Genomic DNA, 9,897 nt, shown 5'->3' with positions numbered 1-9,897 from the left:
GCATATATAAGAATATCCCCATCATTCCGGGACACCCTTCGGATATGATATAAATTTCGAAGTACTAAAGCATCACGTACTTTGAATGGGGTTTGTTAGGCCCAATAGATCTATCTTTAGGATTCGCGTCAATTAGGGTGTCTGTTCCCTAATTCTTAGATTACCAGACTTAATAAAAAGGGGCATATTCGATTTCGATAATTCAACCATAGAATGTAGTTTCACGTACTTGTGTCTATTTTGTAAATCATTTATAAAACCTGCATGTATTCTCATCCCAAAAATATTAGATTTTAAAAGTGGGACTATAACTCACTTTCACAGATTTTTACTTCGTCGGGAAGTAAGACTTGGCCACTAGTTGATTCACGAACCTATAACAATATATACATATATATCAAAGTATGTTCAAAATATATTTACAACACTTTTAATACATTTTGATGTTTTAAGTTTATTAAGTCAGCTGTCCTCGTTAGTAACCTACAACTAGTTGTCCACAGTTAGATGTACATAAATAAATCGATAAATATTATCTTGAATCAATCCATGACCCAGTGTATACGTATCTCAGTATTGATCACAACTCAAACTATATATATTTTGGAATCAACCTCAACCCTGTATAGCTAACTCCAACATTCACATATAGAGTGTCTATGGTTGTTCCGAAATATATATAGATGTGTCGACATGATAGGTCGAAACATTGTATACGTGTATATGGTATTTCAAGATTACATAATATACAATACAAGTTGATTAAGTTATGGTTGGAATAGATTTGTTACCAATTTTCACGTAGCTAAAATGAGAAAAATTATCCAATCTTGTTTTACCCATAACTTCTTCATTTTAAATCCGTTTTGAGTGAATCAAATTGCTATGGTTTTATATTGAACTCTATTTTATGAATATAAACAGAAAAAGTATAGGTTTATAGTCATAAAAATAAGTTACAAGTCATTTTTGTAAAGGTAGTCATTTCAGTCGAAAGAACGACGTTTAGATGACCATTTTAGAAAACATACTTCCACTTTGAGTTTAACCATAATTTTTGGATATAGTTTCATGTTCATAATAAAAATAATTTTCCCAGAATAACAACTTTTAAATCAAAGTTTATCATAGTTTTTAATTAACTAACCCAAAACAGCCCGCGGTGTTTCTACGACGGCGTAAATCCGGTTTTACGGTGTTTTTCGTGTTTCCAGGTTTTAAATCATTAAGTTAGCATATCATATAGATATAGAACATGTGTTTAGTTGATTTTAAAAGTCAAGTTAGAAGGATTAACTTTTGTTTGCGAACAAGTTTAGAATTAACTAAACTATGCTCCAGTGATTACAAGTTTAAACCTTCGAAAAAGATAGCTTTATATGTATGAATCGAATGAGTTTAACTTAGATGGCTCGAAGTTTTTGAAGCAGAATCATGACACGAAAACAAGTTCAAGTAAGATCATCACTTGAAATAAGATTGTTATAGTTATAGAAATTGAACCAAAGTTTGAATATGATTATTAACTTGTATTAGAATGATAACCTACTGTAAGAAACAAAGATTTCTTGAGGTTGGATGATCACCTTACAAGATTGGAAGTGAGCTAGCAAACTTGAAAGTATTCTTGATTTTATGTAACTAGAACTTGTAGAATTTATGAAGAACACTTAGAACTTGAAGATAGAACTTGAGAGAGATCAATTAGATGAAGAAAATTGAAGAATGAAAGTGTTTTTAGGTGTTTTTGGTCGTTGGTGTATGGATTAGATATAAAGGATATGTAATTTTGTTTTCATGTAAATAAGTCATGAATGATTACTCATATTTTTGTAATTTTATGAGATATTTCATGCTAGTTGCCAAATGATGGTTCCCACATGTATTAAGTGACTCACATGGGCTGCTAAGAGCTGATCATTGGAGTGTATATACCAATAGTACATACATCTAAAAGCTGTTTATTGTACGAGTACGAATACGGGTGCATACGAGTAAAATTGTTGATGAAACTGAACGAGTATGTAATTGTAAGCATTTTTGTTAAGTAGAAGTATTTTGATAAGTGTATTGAAGTCTTTCAAAAGTGTATAAATACATATTAAAACACTACATGTATATACATTTTAACTGAGTCGTTAAGTCATCGTTAGTCGTTACATGTAAGTGTTGTTTTGAAGCCTTTAGGTTAACGATCTTGTTAAATGTTGTTAACCCAATGTTTATAATATCAAATGAGATTTTAAATTATTATATTATTATGATATTATCATGTATGAATATCTCTTAATATGATATATATACATTAAATGTCTTTACAACGATAATCGTTACATATATGTCTCGTTTAAAAATCATTAAGTTAGTAGTCTTGTTTTTACATATGTAGTTCATTGTTAATATACTTAATGATATGTTTAATTATCATAGTATCATGTTAACTATGTATATATCCATATATATGTCATCATATAGTTTTTACAAGTTTTAACGTTCGTGAATCACCGGTCAACTTGGGTGGTCAATTGTCTATATGAAACATATTTCAATTAATCAAGTCTTAACAAGTTTGATTGTTTAACATGTTGGAAACATTTAATCATGTAAATATCAATCTCAATTAATATATATAAACATGGAAAAGTTCGGGTCACTACACATTGGTTGGAAATGCTTGGGCTTCGACCCATCTGGAGACGTAATCTACTGCTACGAGGACATATTCTTTCCCATTAGACTTGGAGAATGGCCCCATAAAGTCTAATCCCCATATATCAGAGATTTTGCAAACTTGGATATTAGTCCGAGGCTTCTCATTCTTCATAGAGATAATACCTTGTTTTTGGCAAGCGTCGCAACGCTTTACAAACTCTTGCGCATCTCGGAATATAGACGGCCAATAAAATCCTGAATCGTAGACTTTTCTTGCGATTAAATTTGCTCCATGATGACCTCCAGTTAATCCGTGATGACATTGGTGAAGAATCCCCGTTGCTTGTTTCTCATCTACGCACCTCCTGATTATCTGATCATGTAAAATTCTAAACAGGTACGGATCTTCCCAGTAGTAGTACTTAGCATCCCTGAAGAACTTCTTTCTTCGAGATGTGCTCATTCCTTTTTGTACCACTCATGCAACTAGGTAGTTGGCTATATCAGCGTACCAAGGGGGTATTAGTGAATTGTGATCCTATGTTGGCTTGTCTTAAGCTCATAAGCTGTTCTTCCAGAAATTTGTCTCTAATATCTTATTCAACAAGTTGTTCAGTTGCTGGATTCTCCAAACGACTAAGATGATCTGCGGCGATGTTCTCTGATCCTTTCTTATCTTTAATCTTTATATCAAATTCTTGAACGAGTAAAATCCATCGTATGAGTCTTGGTTTAGCATCTTGCTTAGTAAACAGATATTTTAGGGCTGAATTATCTATGTAAACCATAGTTTTGGATAGGATGAGATAGGAACGGAATTTGTCGAAGGCAAAAACTACAGCTAGCAGCTCCTTTTCCGTAGTGGTGTAGTTCTCTTAAGCTCCAGTTAAGGTTTTGCTGGCGTAATAGATTGGACGAAAATGTTTTATCTTTCCGTTGTCCTAGTACAGCTCCAACTGCAAAATCACTCGCATGACACATGATTTCGAATGGTAAACTCCAATCAGGAGCTATCATGATAGGTGCATATGTGAGCCGTTCCTTCAGATAGTTGAATGATTGAACACATTCTTCATTAAAGACGAACGAAACTTCCTATCCGAGGAGATGAGTAATAGGTCGTGTGACCTTTGAAAAACCTTTGATAAAACGTCGATAGAAATCAGCGTGTCCAAGGAAACTCATCAAAGCTTTTATTGTGGTAGGTTCTGGAAGCTTAGTTATGGTTTCAATCTTAGCCTTGTCAAATTCTATTCCTGACTTTGATATCTTATGTCCTAAAACTATTCCTTCTTTTACCATGAAGTGACATTTTTTCCAATTTAGAACTAAATTCGAATCTTCACACCGGGTGAGCATCTTATCAAGGTTAGAAAGGCATGACTCAAAGGTACTACCGAAGATGGAGAAGTCATCCATGAAGACTTCTATACAACGTTCGATCATGTTATGGAATATAGCTACCATGCATCGCTGAAATGTAGCAGGTGCATTGCACAACCCAAAGGGCATGCGTTAATAGGCAAATGTTCCATAAGGACATGTGAAGGTTGTTTTTTTGGTCCTTTGGATAGAGGGGAATTTGAAAGTACCCGGAAAAACCGTAAAAGAAACAATAGAACTCATTTCTTGATAGGCGTTCCAACATTTGATCAATGAATGGAAGTGGAAAATGATCTTTCCGGGTTGCATCATTTAGTTTACGATAATCTATGCAAACCCTCCAACCAGTGACCTCCCGTGTTGGATTAAGTTCATTATTCTCATTTTTGATTACGGTCATTCCTCCATTCTTGGGTACCACTTGAACAGGACTGACTCATGGCGAATCAGAAATAGGATAGATCAGACCGGCGTTCAGACGTTTTATTATTTCTTTCTTGATGACTTCTTGAATCATTGGATTGGCCCTTCTTTACCTCTGAACTGATAGTTTGAAATCATCTTCCATGAATATCTTGTGGGTGCAATAGTTTGGACTGATTCCTTTTATGTCGAAAATCTTCCAAGCAATTGCTTTCTTATGTGATTTCAGAACCTTAATCAATACCGCCTTCTCATGTGGCGTGAGGTCTTTAGAAATGATTACATGGAGTTCCAATTCTCCTCTAAGAATGCATACTCCAGATGTTCGGGTAACTTCTTCAACTCTAATTCTGGAGGTTCCTCGATAGATGGCTTCATTCTGGCTATCTCCTTTATGTCTAACGAGTTAGATCTCTCCTGGAATTTTGATTCTTATTCTTCCTTAATAGCGGTCACTGATGCTATCTGTTCTTTGGTTCTAGAAATTGTCCTTCTTAATGCTTCTTATTCAGAAACGTCTTCTTTAGTTTCGAAGATCGGCACAGGATTTTCATCACAGCCCTCATTTAACTGTGGTTCCTGAAATACGGGAATGAAATCTATTTCTTCATTCGGTCTTCTCCTTAACAGAGGTAGGAGAATGACTTGACCTAGCGGTGCTATTTGGATAGTTTTGCCGAGAAAGTTACTTTCGGAGAGGGGAGATTTATTTTGACCAGGATCTATGGCTGAATGGTTATCGAGATTTCCTTCAGGAGGTGTAAAGAACAGATCCTTAGAAATTTAATCTTGACTACATATAGCCATGGTATCCTCCAAATATTCGTTGACGAGTTCTTGAAAAGAATCAGCGAGATTGAGATCTTTTTCACGAGGATGGCTTATGAGTCGGTCGATATTAAACGTGACTTCTTCATTTCCAATGCTTAATTTTAGTGATTTCTCGTGTACGTCAATTATGGCCTTGGCAGTATTCAAGAATGGTCTGCCAAGTATGAGTGGGACCTTCGTGTCTTCCTCATTATCCATAATGACGAAATCAACGTGGAATGCAAACTTATCCACTCTGACTAGGACATTGATAATGCTAAAAACGAACATATATTTCATAGCATTATCCTTCAAGAAAGACAAGCTTTTGGTTGCAATTGTTCTATTTACAAGTGATATTTTTTTAAATAATAAAAGGTGAAGACAAAAGACAGATTCGACGATTTGAAGATGCAAACGACCAAAAAGCTAAAAAGTACAAAGTATAATCCAAGTGGTTCAATTTATTGATGAGAAACGTCTCAAAATTACAAAAGTACAAGTCGCAAAACGCAAAGTACAAGATATTAAATAGTACGCAAGGACGTTTGAAAATTCGGAACCGAGACATGAACCAACTATCAACGCGTGACGTAACGGACCTAAAATTACGAGTCAACTATGCACAAGAATATAATATAATATATATATAATTATATAAAATTATATATATTATATTATATATTATTAAATAAAATGTTGGCAAATAAGAAAACAAAAGTATGTGAGCTGCCCTAGGCGGCCATGCGATCGCATGGCCAGAAGGCACAAAACTCATGCACTCGCATGAGTTACTGTAGCAGGCCAAGTTCTATAAAAAGTCAGTTTTTTAGACGAGTTATGGACAATAGAATTCAATCTCTCTCACTCTCAAATATATATTTATATTTTAATTATAATTTTAATATTAAAGTTTAATAATAATAAGGTTATAGTGGCGAATGTTGTAAGTGTGTAAGTCGAAATTCTGTCCGTGTAATGCTACGCTATTAATACTCATTGTAAGTTATGTTCAACCTTTTTAAATTAATGTCTCGTAGCTAAGTTATTATTATGCTTATTTAAATCGAAGTAATCGTGATGTTAGATTAAATATTAAAGACGGGGTTATTAGGCTTTGTACCATAATTAGGGTTTGGACAAAAGACCGACACTTGTGGAAATTAGACTATGGGCTATTAATGGGCTTTATATTTGTTTAACTGAATGATAATTCGTTAATTTAATATAGAGATTTACAATTTGATGTAATTATAAATAACCACATACACTCGATCGGATACGATGGGCGGGATATTTATAAATACTAATAATCGTTCATTTAACCGGACACGGGAATGGATTAATAGTCAATGGACTCATTAAAACAGGGGTGGATTACATACAAGTACACTTGGTGTAATTGTTAATAAAGTATTAAAACCTTGGATTGCACACAGTCGATAACCTGGTGTAATCATTAACAATGTATTAAAACCTTATTACAGTTTAAGTCCCCAATTAGTTGGAATATTTGACTTCGGGTATGAGGATAATTTGACGTGGACACTCGCACTTTATATTTATGACTGATGGACTGTTATGGACAAAAACCAGACGGACATATTGAATAATCCAGGACAAAGGACAATTAACCCATGGTAATAAATTAAAATCAACACGTCAAACATCATGATTATGGAAGTTTAAATAAGCATAATTCCTTTATTTTATATCTTATCGCATTTTTTAATTACCGTACTTTTAATTATCGCAATTTTAATTACCGTCATTTTATTTACCGCATTTTAATTTATCGTACTTTAATTATCGTCATTTACTTTAAGCTTTAAATTAAGTTATATTTATATTTGATATTTTACATTAGGTTTTAATTGTGACTTAAGACATAAAATCGACAAACCGGTCATTAAACGGTAAAACCCCCTTTTTATAATAATAATAATAATATTACAAATATAGTTTTAAAAATATAGCGTTAAACTTGGCTAGTTCCCTGTGGACGAACCGGACTTACTAAAAACTACACTACTCTACGATTAGGTACACTGCATATAAGTGTTGTAGCAAGGTTTAAGTATATCCCATCTATATAAAAAATAAAACTTGTGTAAATTGTATCGTATTTCGTAGTAAAATATAATATTATTTCGTACACCTTCGCTTGCACATCAAGTTTTTGGCGCCGCTGCCGGGGAAACTTAACGCCGAAGCGAAAAGCTATTTTCTAAAAAAAAAAAATTTTATTAAGTTTTAATTTATTGTCATAAAAATACGTTTTATATATTAAAAATAAAAATTTAAAATATAAAAAAAAGAGTAAAACAAAAATATTTATTTTATAAAGTATAAAATAATTTTTTTTAGATCTTAAAAATATAAGTGTATTTTAATTACTTATTTTAAATTTTGTAAAATTATAAAGTAAAAAGTAAAAAAAAAGTAAAAAAAAAGTAAAAAAAAAAACTGAACCTGTAATTTTTCGACCTGCATTTGATCTGAACCTGCACTCCATGCGATCACATGAGAGTGAAGGCATAAACCCATGCGACCGCATGGCTTATTCTGACACGCCTGGTCTGATCATCGTACATCATTAATTACGGAGTATTATTAATTATTACTATTATTTAACCTAATTAGGGTTTAATTAATTAATTAGTTTTTAATATTAGTTTTAGTTTTATTATTTAATTTATAATATTAAGTTCTAATTAGTTGTATTAATATATAAAATTAATACTTTTTTTAAAAAAATAATATAAAAATAATATTTTTATAAAAATTCTATTTTTATAACTTTAAGTTTTATTTCTATATTTCGTATTTTTATAGTTTAATTTGTAATTTGTAATTTATCGTTCGTAATTAGTTTTAAGACTAGTATTTTGCCATAGTTACTTTATTTCTAGATTTTTAGGCTTTGCAGTAAAATCCCTTAAGTGCTTTTTCTTTAGACTAAGATTTAGGTACTTTAGAATTTTGCGACGCCATTTTAAGATTTTGGTACTTTTTAAGTGATTGCCGTTTTGAATTTAGAATTCCTTTAAGCTTTAATACCTTTAGACGTAAGTTTTAATTTTTAGTTTTGTTTTTTAGACTTTTAAGTTTCGACGCTGCATTTTCTTATTTTTCGACGCTTATTTTTTGACCTTTTATTTTTCGACGTTTTTCGACGCACTCTTTTTCTTTCTTATTTCTCGACGCTCTAGTTTTTAGGACATAGATTTTTATTTTAAAATTTTGACGAAAACTTATTTTAAGCAGTTAAATTGATAGACATCTGAATTTTCTGTTTCGTAGTAATAGTTGGATTTGTTAGTGGCGAGTTGTGGGCTTCCGATTTAAAGGGTCCTGGGTACCTGCTGCATCTATTGGCTATTCGAAACATGGGCAAAATCAGAAAAGTCTATTAATTTGATAACTTATATAATTTTTATTTTTATAACTAATAGGATATTCAGTGAATGCACCGAGCAAAACGTTCACCACCTTTCATACGTTCACCACCTGTAACTCGATCAAGACATCTAGCCAACATTGTCGCCGTTGATTTTTCTTTAGAATCGTCATCTAGTCGACCAAGTACTCCAATTCAAATTTCCGATAATCCATTTTTTGAACCCGACCACACAATTGAGAATCCGGAGGATATTCAGGGACAATTCAGAGATCCTGAACCACTAATCATTCCTCTGGAACTAAAAATTACTCATCCAGAGATTGTCGAGGAAGAAACCATTAAATCAGAATCCTCTAGTGATTCAGATTCAACAAATTCAATTATGGAAGTTGTGGAACCTCTAAGTATGGAAGACCGAATGAGAGCCACACGCACCGGCCAAGGTCACGCCATTATTAAGCCAGACATTAATGCGCCAGATTATGAAATCAAAGGACAAATCCTACACATGGTAACTAATCAATGCCAATATAGTGGTACGCCAAAAGAAGATCCAAACGAACATCTTCGAACCTTTAATAGGATCTGTACTCTATTCAAAATCAGAGAAGTTGAGGATGAACAGATCTATCTCATGTTATTTCCCTGGACTTTAAAGGGAGAAGCCAAAGATTGGTTAGAATCGTTACCTGAATGGGCGATTGATATATGGGATGTTTTAGTTGAAAAATTTCTTAAACAATTCTTTTCAGCATCTAAAGCCGTGAGACTTCAAGGAGAAATTGCTACGTTCACACAAAAGCCAAATGAAACTCTATATGAGGCATGGACAAGATTTGGAAAGTTGTTAAGAGGATGTCCGCAACATGGTTTAGACACTTATCAAATAGTACAAATATTCTACCAAGGATGCGATATCACTACACGAAAAGACATCGATATAGCAGCTGGTGGTTCCATTATGAAGAAAACCGCAACCGAAGCTCACAAAATCATTGATAACACAGCCTCCGACTCACATGAGTGGCACCAAGAAAAAGATATCTTTCATTCATCTAAAGCGGCTAGAGCCGATTCTAGCCATGACTTTGATTCCGTTTCTGCAAAAATAGATGCTTTCGAGTGACGAATGGAAAAGATGACTAAAGATATTCACGCAATACGAATCAGTTGTGAGCAATGCGGTGGACCACACTTAACGAAAGATTGTCACATTGAGCAAACGA

General features: G+C 33.1%; 1 non-coding gene across 1 annotated transcript; it reads right to left on the bottom strand.

The window, feature by feature from the left end:
* Positions 1-9,437: 9,437 nt before the first annotated feature.
* On the bottom strand, positions 9,438-9,544 carry LOC139856675 (small nucleolar RNA R71). Its single transcript, XR_011762141.1, has one exon. It is a non-coding gene; the product is annotated as a small nucleolar RNA R71 (small nucleolar RNA).
* Between the last annotated feature and the right edge of the window lie 353 nt (positions 9,545-9,897).

Source organism: Rutidosis leptorrhynchoides, chromosome 6 (genome assembly GCF_046630445.1).
Source record: "Rutidosis leptorrhynchoides isolate AG116_Rl617_1_P2 chromosome 6, CSIRO_AGI_Rlap_v1, whole genome shotgun sequence".
Taxonomy (NCBI): domain Eukaryota; kingdom Viridiplantae; phylum Streptophyta; class Magnoliopsida; order Asterales; family Asteraceae; genus Rutidosis; species Rutidosis leptorrhynchoides.
This window is presented reverse-complemented; position numbering and strand designations above follow the sequence as displayed.